The sequence below is a fragment of the Dermacentor silvarum genome, chromosome 11 (assembly GCF_013339745.2).
Source record: "Dermacentor silvarum isolate Dsil-2018 chromosome 11, BIME_Dsil_1.4, whole genome shotgun sequence".
Lineage (NCBI taxonomy): Eukaryota > Metazoa > Arthropoda > Arachnida > Ixodida > Ixodidae > Dermacentor > Dermacentor silvarum.
The window spans coordinates 50,117,416-50,136,402 of NC_051164.1; the positions used below are offsets into that span (position 1 = coordinate 50,117,416).

The 18,987-nt window shown below is 45.9% G+C and overlaps 1 protein-coding gene across 1 annotated transcript in view; it reads left to right on the forward strand.

The window, feature by feature from the left end:
• The first annotated feature begins 2,492 nt into the window (after positions 1-2,492).
• Positions 2,493-18,987, forward strand: part of LOC119433900 (putative ferric-chelate reductase 1 homolog) — a 97,413-nt gene continuing 80,918 nt past the window's right edge. The window contains 1 exon segment of the mRNA XM_049659377.1: positions 2,493-2,610. The gene's annotated coding sequence lies outside the window, so the exon portion shown is untranslated.

The window sequence follows — 18,987 nt, forward strand, 5'->3', positions numbered from 1 at the left end:
CCTTCATCCACCTTAATTGGTGGATTGGTCGGTAGACTGTGACGTCATCCATCACTGGTTTTGACACTTGTGTTAAGGAACCTACCTACATAGGCTCCTGTGGATTCAATTTTGTCGACGCACGCACTTTCAGTCAGACCCTAGCCATATACAGCTTCGCTGTAAAGTAAAATTAGCGTAGCTTGCACTGGAGGCGCAATGCTAAAGAGACAGCGGCGCTGATGGGCACCTAGCTAGTCCTGGCTTTTTGGGCTAGGCTAAGCACTACCAAGTCATCCCCAGCATTTTCCGGAATTTATCGATTATTGATCGATTATTGATTAGCTATTGATTGGCTATCGATTTCCTATTGATGACTGACTAAGGTTAAGTAGTCCAAACCATGCTTAGCTAGACTTAGCCAGACTGAGCTTCGCTAGTTCACAGGGATATGCGACATTGCGCTTGGACCCTTTCTGCACAGCCGCCTGGATCGGCTCACATTTGTGGATTCTGCAGACACATTACGCCCGGCTTAAACAGCTCCGCTGTTAAAAGTAGATTGACCCGCCGTGGTTGCTCAGTGGCTATGGTGTTGGGCTGCTGAGCACGAGGTCGCGGGATCGAATCCCGGCCACGGCGGCCGCATTTCGATGGGGGCGAAATGCGAAAACACCCGTGTACTTAGATTTAGGTGCACGTTAAAGAACCCCAGGTGGTCAAAAATTTCCGGAGTCCCCCACTCATAATCAGAACTGGTTTTGGCACGTAAAACCCCATAATTTAATTTTAAAAAGTACATTGACTCCTTCAAGTAAAAGCGAAATCAGACGCCGTTATCTGACCGATGAGATGCTCTCTCCCTGCTTTCATTTCCTCTAACGCGCTGGAAGATACACCGGGGAGACAACAAGTGGTCGCAAGCAAGCAATGCCCCGTTGGCCCCACCCAAAGATTGAATGCTACGGCGGCGAGACGGCTCGTGGCTGTAACCAGTGGCGCTGCAGATGCAGAAACGCGCAAGTGTCTTTTGTAAACCGGCAGTGGAAAGATGAAATGTTGTTTTTCTGTATCTTTGAGCTCGCAGATATATATATATATATATATATATATATATATATATATATATATATATATATATACCATTTATTAACTCACAAGAGCAATAATTGTATTGCCGTGAATATTCTCGGCGGTCACGAAATAGCCAATAGTTGTTGTGAGCTCCGCTGTTTGCGATGGCGCTGCATGACGACATTGAAAAGGAGAGAGCAAGTGATTGTTCACTGCTTTTGACACGATATCCCCATTGAAAAATTGTTGTGGCTGGTGACGTCACGCTTGTTATTTTGTTGCCTTTATCCAGCGCTCAATTATTTACGCCCCTCCAACCCCTGATTCGCGCTGACAATTCATCGAACCGAATACAAACGTATTGCCTATAAAAGCACGTATTTTTATTATGTGTGATACCTGTCCTCAGGCCACCTATACCCCAGCCCTATTTTACTATTCTAAACATTTATTACCATTTCTTTTATTATCTTTCAATGCCAAGGCTTCAATGCATAAAACTGCGTTTTGCTCAAACAGTTAACTGGAACGGCCATGCATTTCATCGGACACTTTGAAAATTATCTCGAAACTGGCTCAGTCCTGAGAATGCGTTCCAAGTGGATACGCCTTGCGAACTCATTGGCTATAAATCGGAGATTGAAATATGTGTCGTAAAATAATTATTTGAAAGGATCATTAGCGTAATTATGTTAATTATTCAATTAGGCGTTTTGATTTCTCGTGGAAGTAATGGCCGCCTCATCGAGTAGTTTAGATCAAGGATTATAATTGTGCGATCTGCCACAGGCAATTTCTAAAAATTTGGTGCATCTAAAATGAAACACCCTGTATAGTAGCACCAATGTCGCCATTTAACGGAAGCTCCGCTAATAAGTTGTGGAAGAGTGCAAGGCTCTTACTTGACGAATTGAAACATAAAATCTCTCCGTGCGCTGCCGTGGAGGATTTCATAGCTTCCGCAAATACACTGGATATTTAGGAGTCAGGTGTTTCGCCTATCTCCGAAGTTTTTTAAGGACACTACCCCATTCAAGCAGTGGTGAAGTTTAGCACGTAATGCTAAACTTTACCAATCGGGAAATGCAGTTGAGAGCCCCATGGGATGCGGAGTGAACAGTATAGGCTGCGATGAACTGCGTGTTCATATACATGTTTATCCCCGCACGGTAAAAGGAGACACTCTGGTGGAATGATTGCCACAATGCCTTTGCAAGGATAGATCCGGCCATCCTCCTCCGCTAATACGGTGACACTAAATCTAACTCAGTGATTCACAGCAACCCGCTGGGAAGTCAAACTTGTTGGTGCTAAAACAGTCGTATGACGTGATCATGCAGCACGGAAGAATGCGAGATGGTGTGCACCCGTGTGGGCCTAATGGCCGGCGGTGAGCTGAAGGCACTCGGCAGCATGAAGGCGCTGAGGGAGTCGTTCTCCGTGGGCTTCGCGGTGACCTTTACCCTGGCCGATAAGTTCACTTCGTACATGATCGGCAGGATGGACAAGGCAGTCACGCAGCTCTTCCCTGGAGCCAGGCGTGCCGACTGCCGAGAGGTGAGAGAAAGATGTGCACTCTGTTTCGGTGTACTACGTATGTATACTCTGTTTCTGAGTGTCGCATAAAACGGAGCATCAGGTGTGCACGACTCCTAAACCTATACCGCTGGAGGATAAATTTCCACTCAAATTTCGCACAGACACTGCATTTCGCAGTGGCTTAAGTTTAGCACCGCATTTGTGGCAATTACTTGCCCTTCTAGTTTACAGTAAAACCGAAGTGCGTGTCGTGTGTGGCGGCTCCACTCAAAATATGTCGATTTTGCCGCAATGAAAAGGTGGCGCCATCTGTCAAAGCTGCGGTGGAACGCGCGTTGTCTCATTTTTGCTTGTCATGTTCCTGGGCTTTCCTAACGAGGAAGTTTTTACCTTGTAACCAACTGCGATTTATCTGCTCAAATACATGAAACGCTCTCACTAGAGAACCGCTGAAAGGATTTGAGTGAAATTTGTCGCAATTATGAGAGAAAACTGAATCCTGCAAAAAGAAAGGTAACAAATCTTTTACTCTGCGCTGAAGATATATAGGACAGTTCTGTTAACCACATGTGTTAGAGCATAAAGTGTGGACAAAAGTAACAAATCATTGTGCAGTTCACGTTAAACTGTTACAATATTTGCGAGCAATTCGCAAACGTTCTACTCACAAATGAATGGTGTATTTGACAGTTCTGTATATTACTTCACTTTTGTCCACATTAGGCGTCTTAATAAGCCTAGTTCACAGCAAGTGATCTTTTTTTACTGCTGAGCTAGAGTTATAACCTCATAAAGGTGTAATACCTTGGTTCTCGACAAGAAAAGTATAAGTTACCTATCACGAGAGGGGTCAGGCAAGGAAACACAATCTCTCCAATGCTATTCACTGCATGCTTAGAAGTAGTATTCAAGCTCTTAGACTGGGAAGGCTTAGGAGTGAGGATCAACGGCGAATATCTCAGCAACCTTCGGTTTGCAGATGACATTACCCTATTGAGCAATAACGGGGATGAATTTAAAGGAAATGATTGAGTACCTTAACCGAGAAAGTGTAGAAGTGCGGTTGAAGATAATGTTCAATAACCTAGCTAGGAAACAAGAATTCAGGATCGCCAGTCAGCCTCTATAGAGTCCGTAAATGAGTGCGTTTATCTAGGTCAATTACTCACAGGGAACCCTGATCATTAAAAACATTTTTTGAATTAGTTTGCGTTGGAGTGCACACGTCAGGCATTACCAAATCCTGACTGGGAGTTTACCACTGGCGTTGAAAAGAAAGAAAAGTATACAATCATTGCATTCTACCTATGCTGTCTGTCTAACGTTAAGAGACGGGAAGAGAGCGGTGTGGAGCAAACGGGGATAGCCGATATTCTAGGTGACATTAAGCGGAAGAAATGGAGCTGGGCAGGCCATGTAATGCGTAGGATGAATAACCGGTGGACCATTAGAGTTACAGAATGGATACCAAGAGAAGGAATGCGCAGTCGAGGACGGCAGAAAACTAGGTGAGGTGATGAAGTTTGGAAATTTGCAGGCGCAAGTTGGAATCAGCTAGAGCAAGATAGGGGCAATTGAAGATCGTAGGGAGAGGCCTTCGTCCTGCAGTGGACATAAATATAGGCTGCTGCTGCTGATGATGATGAAAGGCGTTGTACAGGGTATTTCAGCGAACAATTTCAAAAATGCTTTGGCGTTCCAGTTGCTTTCTTAACAAAACGTCTTTTTATGCATTGATGCATAAGAGTAACTGGAACGCCAATGCATTTCTCGGCAAAATTCGGGGATTAATATCTCGAAACTGGTGTCATCCTGAGAATTCGTTCAAAGTGGAGCCGCCTTGCGAACTGAACGGCTAATACATTAAATTGCAACATGGACCATAAGGCTAATTAGTTAAAAACTTAATCAACGGATGTTTGTAATTAGTCTATTTTGCATTTCAATTTAATGTGCAGGTAATGTCCGCCTCTTCGAGTAGACCAGCTCAAGAACTAGAGTTCTGCTATCTGCCACAGGCAACCTTTGAACATGTTTTAAAGTTCGCTGAAACGCGCCGTATATATCGGTCGCATTTGGCGCGGCCTAATCCGCGCCTTTTCTGTTCTCGCGCCAAAAATGTTCTCGTCGCACGCCGCCGATATCCCCAGGGCACCTTCGTGTACCACGTGGCTAACCGGCTGCCCTGGAGCGAGGTGTTCTCGCGCCTGGACGCCATGCGCCAGTGGTTCACCCTCGAGTCCGTGCTGGTGGCCGAGAGCTCGCTCGACGAGGTGTTGCTCGGCATGGGGCGAGCCGAGATGGCCGAGGACGCGGCCGTGTCCAAGCGCGCTGCCGTCGAGGCGTTCGAGCCGGGTCGCGCGGGCGACCCCTGGGGTCGCGATCGCCAGGAGAAGCACGAGCGGCGGCAGAAAGTGCGCGAGCACCGTCGCCAGGACGTCGCGGGCGTCAAGTCGCCCAACGAGGATGCCGCGTAGGACCGGACGTGGCCCTCCCGTATTAGGACCCGCGGCGCGTCGTTCTTTTTTCTAGTTTTGTTCTTTTTTTATACAATGCCGAGTTAGATATCCTTGTCTTTCGAATGGGACCGACGAATAAAACTAGCTTAATCTATACCGTAAGTAACCGCAACCCAACAGATGTGTAAGACGTTGTTTTATATGCCAGCCTGTTTGAGCTATACTCCGCTTCAGCCATCAGGTGCAAAGCTTTGGAAGCTACGCAAGAAGTTCGGTCACGAAAATTTATCACTCCGCGCGTTTCGTCAATGCCTGTGTTCCAATACGTAGACGGCTGAGTAAACGGCTAAGTGGACAGCGGCCATCTTAAGTCTCGTTCCAGTTCTCACGAAGGCGTCAAAGCAGACAGCTCCGTGAAGACAGCATCGAAGTCGGAAACGATGCAGGCTACTTTCCTGTCCAAGCAAAATGGCGGCTGAGCAGGACGCTTGGAAAACCGACAGGAAAGTCGTTTGCGCACAAGAAAACGTAGACACGCTTTCCTATGGCCTTAATGTAAGTCACATCGTGTTTTTCATAGGTTCGCAGGCGTAAAGGCTTAAAATACAGAAATAATGTGTGCTTTTCTCAACTTTTTTTTTCTTTTCGCCGCGAGGTGGCGTCTCACCGCAGACGCGTCTTCCATATGTCTTCCAGACGGTTCGAAACGCGTTGCATTACATGGCCTCGAAGCTGTCTTGGCTGTCTTCTTAGCTGTCTACGTAGACTGTATCCGATGCTGGCCTGAAATGGAACACACCCAATGCTTCGCTGCGCGCCAACGGCGTTCGCTCGAGCGAGCATGCACGTGAGGCTCTCCGCGACGGGCTGCAAAAAAAAAAGAAGAAACCCGAAAAGAACAACAAAAATCAGAATGATGTAAACCGACGCATTAGCAGCCGTATACCATAGCGTGTTTGTTTCTAGGGTTAAAACTTGTTTCGTTAAATAGTGAGCCCATATAAAGAACTGTTGCGCACAATTGCGGTCAAAAAACATCGAACAATATATATATATATATATATATATATATATATATATATATATATATATATATATATAACCAAGTACGAACGCAGCCTCTGAAAAAAAGTATCTCTAGCCTCCACAGCGTTGCAGCTGATCTCTGAAACGTACTATAGTGGATGCAGTAGCAGTGTTCGTTTTCCTCTTCTGTTTCTGTTCTGTACGTGTTCAAAATTTCTCCGACCACCGTCGTTATCGTCGTCACGTGGTGCATCACGCGTCGCGTGTCACCAAGTTTCGTGACGGCGACGATGGCAATGATGAGTGTTGATACTGATGCTGTTGTAAGGATCCCGCCACAATAATACCGTCGCTGACTTTGATGATTTCTTGACGAACGCTCCCGATGATGATGCCGATGATTATGATTCATTGGCATCTCTTTGAAACGGGGCCATGACAAATAGTCACCAAGCTGCTTGAGTTACTCCCGCTTTCCCATATGCAGCGCTCGCCTACGGGAATTCCTTAAAGAAAGTGTTTGCGATTTGGCTGGTGGTGATGAACGTTGTGTCGACACTGTGGCATCTTCGGGGGCATCATGGACGCACTGCAGGATTGGATGCCTGGCCGGGGATATTCTGGCAGAATTTTCGTATCACGTGGATCACTTTATGAATTTGCATGCTTGCTGCTCAAGCTGCGTATTCCTCACGGTGCATGTGCTCGCGTTCTGTAGGCCTATGTTACGAACGTGGTATAGACATTTTGTAGATAAATGGGTGTAATCAAGCATACAACGCCTTTTGTGTTTGCGTTGCGCGTGTCATATTTAATTTGTCTTATTTTGCCTTCGAGCAAGTTTTGCGAATGGACGTCGAAGTTTGCTTGAATTTGAATCGGAGAGATTATTTCTTCGATTTCCTTTCTAGTGAAATTCTTAGTTAACATCCTGGCATCTGTTTCGATCGTTTCAGTACACTATAAACTTTGCCAAAGTGAGTGCGAACGCAAATGTAACGGAGGTTCGTGAGCTCCCACTGCTGCGTTCGTGGAATGCGTCAATAGCATCAAGTCCGACACACGCTATATACCTCGCGTATATAACTTTCGATGTAGCTCACAAGGAAGGTTCGTATGCGCCATTGGCTGCCAGAGGCATTTGTAATAACAATCCTGATATTGTTCCCTTTTTGTTGACGTATGGTATAAGTGCCGGTAATTCAGACCGGATGGGGGTGAGCGTATTGTCACGTGTACAGGGACACTGCAACCGAACTCTCATCCTTCTTAAACAGGGGATGCCAGACAAGACATTCAGCTAGTAATTATTGTGTCTGTGAAACTTGATGCGTCATTTTGATGAGTTTCTCGGCGCGTTGTGTCATGGCCCAGTGGCTGCGACATTCTGATGTCGAGCACAGGATCGCGCGCAAGATTCGCGTTAGCGCTCCCGACGGCAGCCATATAAAGTGTCTCTGAATTAGCGACCACCTCTGACGGCGGCGGAATAATAATACGTCTGTGCGATGAGATGTTGGCGCTGTTGAAAACAAGTATAGCGAAGATCAGTTCCCAGCCCCCGCTTACCTGTACGTACCTTCCAACCTTAAAACTTGAGGAGAAAAGCTACAATATAAGCGAGAGAACACTAAAGTTTGATGAAAAAGTACTAAAGGCTGCTTCAGTACACAATATGCGTTCTACTTCCTAAAGAATGCAGACTGTTTTGTATACTCGTAGGTGTGCTGTGAAACGGCAGTCGGTGTTGATGGAAGTGCTTAAATTTATGAAACATGCATTCATGTAGCGGCTGGCAAAATTTCGCTTGCCGTTAAACATCGGTTCGGCGGTGCTGTTTGTGACTATGGGTACACCTGTCACTAATCGAGACAGTCCGAAAAATCAGGCTCTCAAAAATCGGTTGGCAAATGTATTTCATATTTTCGAAAGTTAGCTCTGCCCTCAACTACAGACGCAAATAAATAGTCGTAATATAATTGCTGTAATTTCGACGAAATAGTAGACAAGCTCTAGAGATAGAGAATTTTGCGATAAAATTGTAAAAGTTGTCAGGTACGTACACCTATCCACTTTCGTCTAGAATAATAAATCACTGTAAATAAATGCGTAACAATTTTATCCGAGGTGCCGCCGACTCTCTCGAAAGCGACGATGGCCGGAAGATCCTTGCCGTATTTTCTAGTTCTCGAAATTAGTGATTCATTAAATTTCGACTTGGTGTACCGTCAGTAGTGTGCCATTTTGAAGACAAGGTCTTCTTTGCTTAGTTCAGATCGATTTGGGGTTCGCGAGCCTTTGGTGTTGGTCCACCTTTGTTTCTTAAATTAGCCGATTTGAGCCCTTATAGTGCAAGTAGGACGATGTAAAAAGGCGTCAAAATGAAGGTTCGTGCGGAAAAGAAGCACCAACTTAGCGTACAGCTACATACAGAGCAGTAATAATGCCTAATTAACGAAAAAAAACTGACATTCATCCCAGATGCGCTGGTTCAAAGTGCCCGAGATTAAAACCGGAACCGGAAATGTGGGTTTACTCAACGAAAAATGTGGGCCGAACCCTGATACAGCGCAGTCTAAAAAATATGGGCCGGTGCCGAAGGTCGAGCTGTCTAGAAAATAAAAATAAAAAGTACAGAAAAGGTGAAGTAAAGGGCTCTGCGTATAAGAGTAAGATAGTAGTAAACAAAGCCATGTTCCGGTGCCGAAGAAAAAAAAAAAGACTAAAAATTGACGGATAAAAATTGACTTGACCTTCAATAACTGCAAAGCACGTCTGTGCACCTTTGCCCTGAACCCAGCGCTGTACGTTTTCTGTCGTCGTCTTATCGCTGCATCTCTTTCAGTCTTGCTTACGCACTGGTACATGTCTTTGTGTAAATTCCAACTAGCCCAACTCTCTAGCTTAGATGGTACTAAAGCAGGGTAAGGTGGCGTAGGTGTAATGAAGGGGACTCAGCAGGTAGTTGACATTGAAGAAAGAAAAAACAAGGTCTTCTGCGAGAGCATATCTTCCCTTCCGAATAACAAACGCGGAAAAACATCGAAGAACAAACCATATTGTACACTGATGCAACCCGCGAGACCTTGTCTTTCTTCGATGTCACGCACTGTTGCCTCCGCCTCCCTCTTTTTTAAAAAAACTAAAAACATTTGAATCACCGGCCGGAACCACGTGCAAAACCTAATTATTAGCTGCAGGAAAAACGAGGAGACAAAAAGAAACTACTATTTCACCATAGCTAACGTAACGCAGCAAGTCGAACATGTCGTCAAACTTGGTATTGCCTTTAGTCATAGCTCCCGGTATACTGTAGTGAATCGGCCGTATTCTGTTAAATCACTTATTTCTTCCTTCTCATCTTGAGAGACTGGAATGTTCCTCCGGTTGCAAATATTGACATAGACTCCAGTGATAATGTTCAACACTTGATACTATGTGTCCAGTGATAAACATTGCCACTGTGATACTGCGCTTTGCATGCTTCATTGAAGACTCATTACGCAGGATGTATAACCCGTGCTGTATTTGCACTAAAGATGAAGCGGGTTTTATATTAAATAAATAAATAAATAAATAAATAAATAAATAAATAAATAAGTAAATAAATAAATAAATAAATAAATAAATAAATAAATAAAAGAACGTCTCAAGTGACAATAGTTGGAATTAAAGAGACGTACACTAAAGAAATCCGTTGTCGAGCTAAATCAATAGTTTATTCGTATAGAAGTCTATCATCCTGTTTCCTGTGTGCCAATATATCACTTTTTTGCGGAGAACGTTGCCGCCGAAGGTTCCACTGCTCCTCAATTTGAACAGTCCATGCCAGAGTGGACGAGTTGACAGAATCTCCACGTGACCTCCCTCTATTCCGCTATTAAACCAGCATCATCGCCAGTGTGACGTCACATTAGAGGCACCATAGTCCAAAATATAGGTGACGTTACTTCAATTTTACATTTTCCTAATTTTCTCGCGCACAAAAGCACCTGATCTCGCGATTAATAACGCATTTTTTCTTACAGAAGGCTAATCTTTCATTGCGTGAAAATTAGGTGATGTCAGTTCTACGAGGTCATCGAAGAACCACTGTGTAGGCTTTTGGTGCAGCGGCAACTACGATATTTCTCTTGGCTGGGCAAGCAGGCGAAGCGCGTCATCAGCCGCGGTGTGTGTATGGGTTTCGAGCTATTTTGCCTGTATCGGTTTTTATTCAGCGAAGAGCAGCGGCGTCTCTGATCGAATTGCCAGCGTAAATGGGAAAATCTTCTCACTGTTTGAGCGCGTAGCGTAACAACTAAAGCATGAGAGTGCTCGTGTACGGCGAACCTAATGAAACTCCGAAACATCTAAGAGTCAATCGTTAAAAAATATTTGCGTCAGCCACCGGCATCGTTCTCACGCATTTCAAGTATATAGTATACCTGAAATTGCTATGCTATGTCTACGTTAGTCTCGTGTATGATTTCGATGGCGTTGCTCAACACAGCCATCACCGCGGATAGCAAACTATATATATATATATATATATATATATATATATATATATATATATATATATATATATATATATACCCCTCGAGAGGTTTCATCAATTAATGATGTCGGAATTTCGATGATGGACGGCTTAAACAGTATACGACTATGTGCAACACAATCAAAAGCTTTCTAGAAATCTAAAAGTACTCGTCAACCTAATGTCCGTTATTGATAGATGATGCGATGTCATGGAATAATTAGATTGGCTGTAGGCCACGCGATATTGAAATTTAAGTTAGTATAAAGTTGTAATACCTCAAGTGACACGCTATAGTTCGTGAAATAGGTCTCTAGTTCTTTGTCTTCGTCCGTTCGCCGAGCTTTTTAAAAAATACAGGGATTTCCAATCGTTTGGCAAGGTCCCCTCTTCGATCGAGGTTTGAAAAAAAAAAGGATTACTAGGGATGTTGCCGACGGACGATGCACAGTTCGTTAGGATATAGTAGTTTGGAGTTAGATCATGGACCAGATGCAGAACTTTACCATTTTGGAGTAGTGCAACAACACCCTGTTATATTTCTATGACATTCATTTTTTTTTGCGAAATCTGTAGAAATCTGTAAGTCCAGCGCAACGTCAGCACTCCCGAAAAAAAAAAAAGAACTGGCAAATTCAGATTAAAGTGGTCGGTTTTACTGTTCGTATTTTCCACTTAATTTACGCCGTCTATGTATAGACACCACGGTGTGATGACTGCTTCCTTGTTGTTCTATTAATTCGATTATCATTTTTTGCGAACTTCGCGCACTTTCGGAAGACTATATTTGCATATTTGCCGATCTAACCGTTTTCCCGCCAATTCAGGTCACTGTGTAGTCTATGGTCTATCTGGTACAGGGTAAATGCCACTGGGTATTTGCCTGCTGGGGTATGTGTCACTCGTCAATAAAAAAAAATTACCATTTATCTGATGATTGGTGGAATCGAACCCACGTCACATATACTCGCCCAATACTGCCTGAATATACTGGGTGTTTAAGCGAACATTTCCGAATTTCTTAAAGGTTGCCTGTGGCAGGTGGCACAATTCTAAAGAGGCGGAGATTACTTGCACAGAAAAATTTGAAATGCATGATCGACTAATGAACGAAATTTCACCAGTTCAGATTTTAATTTATTACCTAATGGCCCATATTGCAATTCACAAATTCTAGCCGTAGAGTTCGCGAGGCGGACCCACCTGGAACGAATTCTCGGGATGACACCAGTTTCGAGATTTACAATTCCCGAACTGTGCGGAGAAATGCATTGCCATTGCAGTTACTTTCTTAACAAAGCGTAGTTTTATGCATTAACGCACGAAAGTAACTGGAACGCGAATGCATTTCTCGCGCAAAGTTCGGGAAACTGATATCTCGAAACTCGTGCCATCCTGAGAATTCGTTTCAAGTGGGAGATCCGCCTTGCGAACTCCCCCGGCTAGAATATGTAAATTGGAATATGGGCCAGAAGGTACTTAGTTAAAAACTTAATTGGCTAATTTTTGTAAATTAATCGATTATGCGTTTCAATTTTTTTGCGCAAGTAATGTCCGTCTCTTCGAGTAGACCAGCTCACGAACTAGGATTGTGCCATCTGCCACAGATAACCTTTAAACATTTTTTAAAGTGTTGAATGAATGAATGAATGAATGAATGAATGAATGAATGAATGAAGGAATGAATTCATTTTAAAGTGTTCGTTGAAACACAGTGAAGAGCCCGGCTACATACGCGCGCCATACCTAACGCGTCTCAGCAGCGTTTCACAGGAGCTGCTTTCTGTGTTAATTGAAGAAGAACGAAATCTTTATCCAGGCATAATGTAATACAAAATGATCGACAGTATCATCTGGATCCTTAGCCTATGTGGCTAGTTTTGGATCCATACCATAAAAATTAGCATAAATCGCAATCCAAAGCAAAAAGCAAAAGTAGGTAATCCTATATACAGGATTTAAAGCGACGTTTCAATGATGGAACAGCATACGGAAGTTCTCTAATGAAGCTGGGTATTTCGTTACAGATTTTTTTCACCTACAAATTATAGGGAACGTTGACCGTATACATATGAGTTTTCGGCAAGTTGAAGTTGTCGAAAGCTCAAGTGAACATGCTCAGCTTGTCCAGGGTCCCTTGTAGGCGTGAAATATTGATGAGAGATCTGGCGTGTTCGTGGTTATTATTATGTGGATTAGTATAGCTGTGTTATAATCCCGAGCTTGGATAAGCGGCATTATATTTAACTGTGAAAAAAGCTGCCCTTAGTGGCACGCCCTCTGCAGGTACTACTCACACTATTGTGGATCTAAACAAGAATGCCACCACCGTGACCATTGCGATTCCTTCCTGCCCACAGTGAATTCCGATGGAAATACTTCACCGTTATAATCTGAGCTATCTAGCCACGATTCTCTGCCGATTACTGCATCAGTTTCTGTCAATTACAAAAGTGATTGTAACTCGTGTTCTTTACTATTTTTTTTCAGGCTACGAGAATTAACAGCAATGAAATCGAGGTTGTGTATCGTTTTCGTCGATGTAGTGCCCTGTGATGGCTATGTGTCTATCTCTTTTATAGCATCAGTGTCAGTATGTAGATATGATTTTTTATTTTAAGCTTGTTGAAAATGAGCTTGAAATCATCGTCGCGTAAATTAAGGAACCTTACCAGGCTCTTGCGCTCAGGGGGAACATTACTTGGATAATAGTCACCTACAGCAAATTTTGTTCTATTTGGCCTCAACGTGGCTGCAAGAACGCGTTGTCTGTCTTTGAAGGATGCAAATTTTACTGTTAGCAGCCTTTTCTTGTGCTCGGAGTACTACCTTGCTGTATCCGCTTTTCCCACAGACGTTTAACTCAAGTGACACATTTACTTTCAATCTTTTGTTCTGAACCCGCCCACGTTTCCTCCGCAGCATCCAAAAGGCAAAAAAAAAAAGACAGAAAGAAAGAAAAAAAAAGGGAAAGAAAACAGGTTGCTCCGGCGAGATAGTTCGAATATTGCGTTCACACTAACTACTACGGCATTCTTCGCAGTCCGCTACTCACTCGTTGCCACTTTAGTAAAGTAGTCATTCGCGTTTTTTAGCATTTAACCGCGCATTCATTGTCTGACGTTTTCTCCAGCTTGCACCTGCCAAATAGCTCCCAGCGTAACGACTACACAGCGGCAGCCTTCGACGCCGAGGTCGAGATGGCGCCACAGCCGCTCAAGTCGCGTATTCTGCAACGTGACCTCGGAGATCGACGACAGACTCGGCGCGCCGGCCGTCTCGGGCGCACCTAAGCGATTCCCGTGCCTCGAATGCGCCGGGGCCACGCTGCCGCAAAACGCGCGCCGCTTGAACGCCCTCGCACGAGCGCGTGGCGGTGACGAAAACGAGCGGGAGAGAGTGGAACAGCAATAAACAAAAGGAACAGGAAGTAGCACGACGACGACGCCGGCGTGTAGCCGAGAAGAGGAGGGGGGCGAACGGAGCAACCGAACAAGAGCGCGAGAGTATGGGAAGAAACCGGCTTCCCACTGTCCCACACCCCGAATCCGGCCGTTTCTTTCTTGGTTCCTGCCGGCCACATGGCTGGTTTTGCGCTCGCGGCGTAGCTGTCGTAGCCTTGCCGTATGCGATTCGCACGCTTCCTGTGCCGGTGAGGGTAGGAGAAGCATCAAAGACAGAGAGAGAGGAGTGGTTTTGAGAGAGGGTGGCACGGAGAAGCAACAAATACAGAGAGGGTGAGTGGGAGAGGGGGACAAAACCCTCCTCTTTTCTTCGCTCCCTGACGCGCGCGAACGCGGGCGCGCCGGCGCGGCTTCAAAGCTGCCTGCCTGCCTACCTGCTCGGCGGCATTCCTACGGGCCGAACGAAGCGGCGGCGTTTCGCTGCTCAAGCTCGCTGGGAGCCAAGCAGGGCCTTTACCGTCAGAAGTGGTGGTGCTGGCACGGCGTACGAAACGGCGCCTTAGCTGCGTTCCGGCCCCGTTTTCTTGCTTCCCATTTTCAAGATTGTTGCCAACGCAGGCCGAGTCGAGCCTACGGGGAAATCTGTTTCGAAGTGCGGATGTCCGGCGCGAGTGTTTGAGTGACGGAACGCTCCGGCGGAATGGATTTGCTCTTCGCTTGGGACAGACGGGATGCACCGCAGCATCGGGCGACGACGTCGTGATCGTGTTAGTAGCCATCGGCCGCCGTCGAGTATCGACGTTCCGTCATTGATACGTTCACAAGGCGCTGCAAGACAGACAACGACGGTGTGAGGATCAACGGCGACGTCGTCGTTCCGTTGCGAAGGCCAAAGTGTGAGCAATCGCTTCCTTCGGGAAGCAGTGTGAACGGTGAAACCAATATCGAGGGAGTCCAGCAGACGCAGGCTCGAACCGGGAAGTTTCTTTTTTGACCGCTTCTTCTTCTGGCGTCCGCCGCGCCCGCACCTTGTATCCAGTTCGAGCAACAGGTGAGTCCCCGCTACTCCTCGCCCCCCACCCCTCCCCCCCCTTTTACGACCGGTCGTGTTTTCTTCCGCGCGAGCTTCGTGGAAGGAAGACGCTCTGTTCCGCCGCCCCTGTAAGGCAGCCCCCGATATTAATGTCGGACCCGTCTGGTCCTGTTGTACCCAACGGAACTGGTTGCCTCGGGAAATGTCCGTCCTGGGCGGCGAACGACGTGCACATTACTGCAGACTGCGACAAGGCGTGACCAGACGTAGAGGCCCTCGACGTTCGCGCAGTTGTGGCCACGCGTTTTTGAAGCGCGTAAGGCATGCCGCGGAAACGGCTTCGTCTCGGCGCTAACTGAACGAGGCCGAGGCTGTTCGAGTGACTCGCGGAGCACGAGCTGTGTGGGCGGCGATCGAGAGACGCACCATTTTAGCCCAACTCATTCTCGAGTGTGCATGTTACGCTGCAAATTTAGCATGGCTGGTTTGTCTTTGTCTAACAGGAATCTGTCCGCTTTCCCTTTGACGCAAGTTTGGTTCATAGCCGTCATTGTAGTGGCCGCTTTGGGGCAGTGAAAAAGTCATCGAAAACGAAAGTGGTATAGGCCTTGAATTGCAGTCGTCGAAGAAGGGTGCATAAGAGCATGCTTTCTATACACACAGCTTGATTCTAATCGCTGGCAAACTACCAAGAAGGCAAAAAAAAAAAAAAAAGAAACCTGAATTTCCAACGCACATGGGGTCTGGAATCTTGAAGCGGTTAATCAAATTCTCAAACTAAATTCGATGCGTGCAGTTGTAGTTGTTATTCCAGGAAACGTGTAATTTTGTCCAATGTTTACGTTTATACACCGCACAGGTCACAATGCCATTCAGTGTTTATGTTCATGCACTACGCCGTTCACCAGTTGTGCGGAAATGCCCGGATGCACACTGCGAGACACGTCGGCGAAGTGATGTCACGTGGGGCGAAGGCGACGTTCGATGTTTATCGATGGAAGAATGGCGAGGAGATGTGTAGTTAGAGAGATACACGACGTGAAAGGCAACTTAAAGGTTGAACCTCATTCGCCCGTTTCAATCCCGCCTCTTTAGACTAATGGTAACGAGTGCGCACGTGCTCTATTCGGCAAGACAGCAGCAACACGATCAGCTAGCTCTGGGCAATGTTCGCATTGAAAACTTCGCCTTAAAAAGAAACTTTGCGAAGCCTTTATTATTATTTTTTTAATGATGCGAAACGAAATAACCACGCCATTAGCTGTGGCCGAGCTTTGTGTAGCGCGATTTGCACGTCCCGTTGCAAACGACGCACTCTCTTCTGATCTACTAGACGAACATCGTACCCTGCAGCGCATCGATCAACAGTGATAACCACTTCGCGCTGAGCCATTACTTGGCGGAAGCACGATTGGGAGGGTTTCATTTACGACGAACCATTGAGCGCAAATCGCCGCCCCGAGTTCGGTTGCGAAAGAAGAGCTTTGTAAAAGCACAGTGCTATAGCGGGAGGCTATCTCCAAGTGGTGACGAAGCTGATATGCGCTCTAGTATTTGCGATCTCGACTTCACCACAGCGCCGCCGCTGACTTCGTTCTGAATCTGCCTCCGTATTGAATGCCATCGAATTGGAGCTATTTCTCGCCGAGAAACTGTCGAACGATGCCTTCTCCTGTTCGCATCTCGAACTGTTGTGTCTGAACTCAGGGTTCCACTCCTCGTCGTCGTATATACAACCGCGTGCTCTAGTGCCGTGCTGACGTCATCGCAGCCCTGACGTCATCGTAGCCGCCACGATGCGGTGCACCGGCACGGTGAGAAGCTGAGTCTGTGACGTCACGTGAAAACTATCAATACGCAAAGTAGGACTCGCAGATGACGATAACCGGATGGCCGGATGCATGCTGCCAATTGCCTTTAGCGGGGGACTTTGCGTGGTCCGTCTCATATCAGCAATTCCTAGTCGTGATAATGTAGACACTACACTGCATAATATTAAGCTATATGCTACGCGCGGCAACCATTTTTTTTTTTTACAGCACGGTGTAAGTTACAAAGACAATCGCAGGACGGGCTTGCACAAGAGTGCACCGCGGTTTAACAAATCTTCTCGTAAGAGCATGTAGTATACGTGTTCATCGAAATAAATTATGTAATACAGTGACCATAAGTCGACAGAAGTACCGGTTGCCCTAAGAAAGCGTGCAAACTTTAAAACATTCTCGCATTTTGCTCATGCGAAGAAATTTCATCGCAGTAATATCTTTAGCCGCGAAAGTGTGTTTCTCGCATTTTCTTCTATTACCGTGCTTTAGTTGCGCGTCATATTGCTCCAGGATGGTCCAAATCAATCCGGAGTCGCCCACTACGACGTGCCTGATAATCAGGTCGTGGTTTCGCCTCGTAAAACCTCCGCGATTTATCTTACTATCAACTGGCGTCAGGTACATGAGGCCGCTTAGAAGTGTCGACTCCATATTGTAGTTTTCGTTGCAGACGCGCCGCATGAAGGTATTTCACCACAGAAAAAAAAACAAAAGAAAACAAATTGAGGCCAGTGCGCAGCATTGTACGTTCCCGGTATACGTATATGCTACACAATATATGTAATTTCCGTACTCAATTTTTCTGCGGGATCCCATCGCTTTCGTCTCCATTGTTCGCTGGTCGTTCTTCGCCGCCAAATGAATGGCCGGCGGCCTTTTTAATTGCGTTTCCTGCTCCCGCATTCAGCCTTAACCTTGGCGACAGGCCGTCTAGCTGTATACGTGTGTATACATCTACCGCGTCGAGCAGCAGCCGAGCTTTTGCCGACAGCCTCGCGTTCGCGGCTTACATTGATAAGCGACGGACTCGCTTTCATTCCCCTATCGGAACCTTGAAACATTCAACGCGAGCGACGCCAAAAATCGGGGCACCTCGACTATGCGGCTAATAGTGTCTGTCTGCGTGGGTAAAGGTGCGTGAGTCATGCAAAATTACCCGTGTTTAGAAAGAGAGAGAGTGAGAGAGTAAGAGATGAAATTCAGGGTTGCTAACCGGGGGGGACGTATTGTGCGAAGATCGCTTTCGGCGATACCAAGGCCTTCGCGTGACGTAGGGTTCAACAAGCCAATCAGCGCGCGCCTGATGGCCGAGGCGATAAAGCGATCGCCGCGGGGTACGTCCGTAGACTGTCGGATTGACTCTGCACCGGGGTATGAGGAAGGGGTTTGAAAAGAATAGGGGAAAAGAAGAGAACACATGAAGAAAATAAATGTGTAGCAAGCACAAAGAAGGCAGCAGTTCGGACAACGGCTGTGTTTATTTTCTCTTTCTTCTTCTTTTATTGAATTTCGGGGAAACTCAAAAGTCCTCCATGTACCGTTCACTGAGTGCATGTTAGAAAACTCGAGGAGGTTAAAATTAATCCGGAGTCTCCCCACTCCGGCGTGCCTCATAATCATGTCCTGGGATTGGCACATAAAACCCCATGATTAAAAAAAAAATCTCTTCCGATGCTTAGAAAAAAGGAAAGAACGGGTTTTAACAGCAACTTTGGATGATATTTTGAAGAGAAAGCGGACAACAGATATAGAATTGCGTTGATTACGTGAATTGAGCATAGAAATTGAATTCGATGTAAGGGTAAGGGGCATGTGAAGGAGGAGAGAATACGAGATAGTGAAATTAGAGGCATAAGAGGCTCTTTGTCGCCTCCTTCGTGCGCTTCGATATTTTGTCGCGAATTTCAATAGAAAAACACAAAAGGAGAGAAGGAAACGCGCTAAAGAGGAGCATTAAGTTATTGGGCGTATCGTTTAATCATGCTTCTGCAATAGTAACAACGCCACTCTTGTCGCGATAGATGGCTTGGTAAGCCGGAATTGAAGCTGATATGATGGCTGGCGACGTAGAACAACACTCTGTGACGTCCTAGATTGTGAAAAAAGTCTCATCGGATCCAGTTGATTG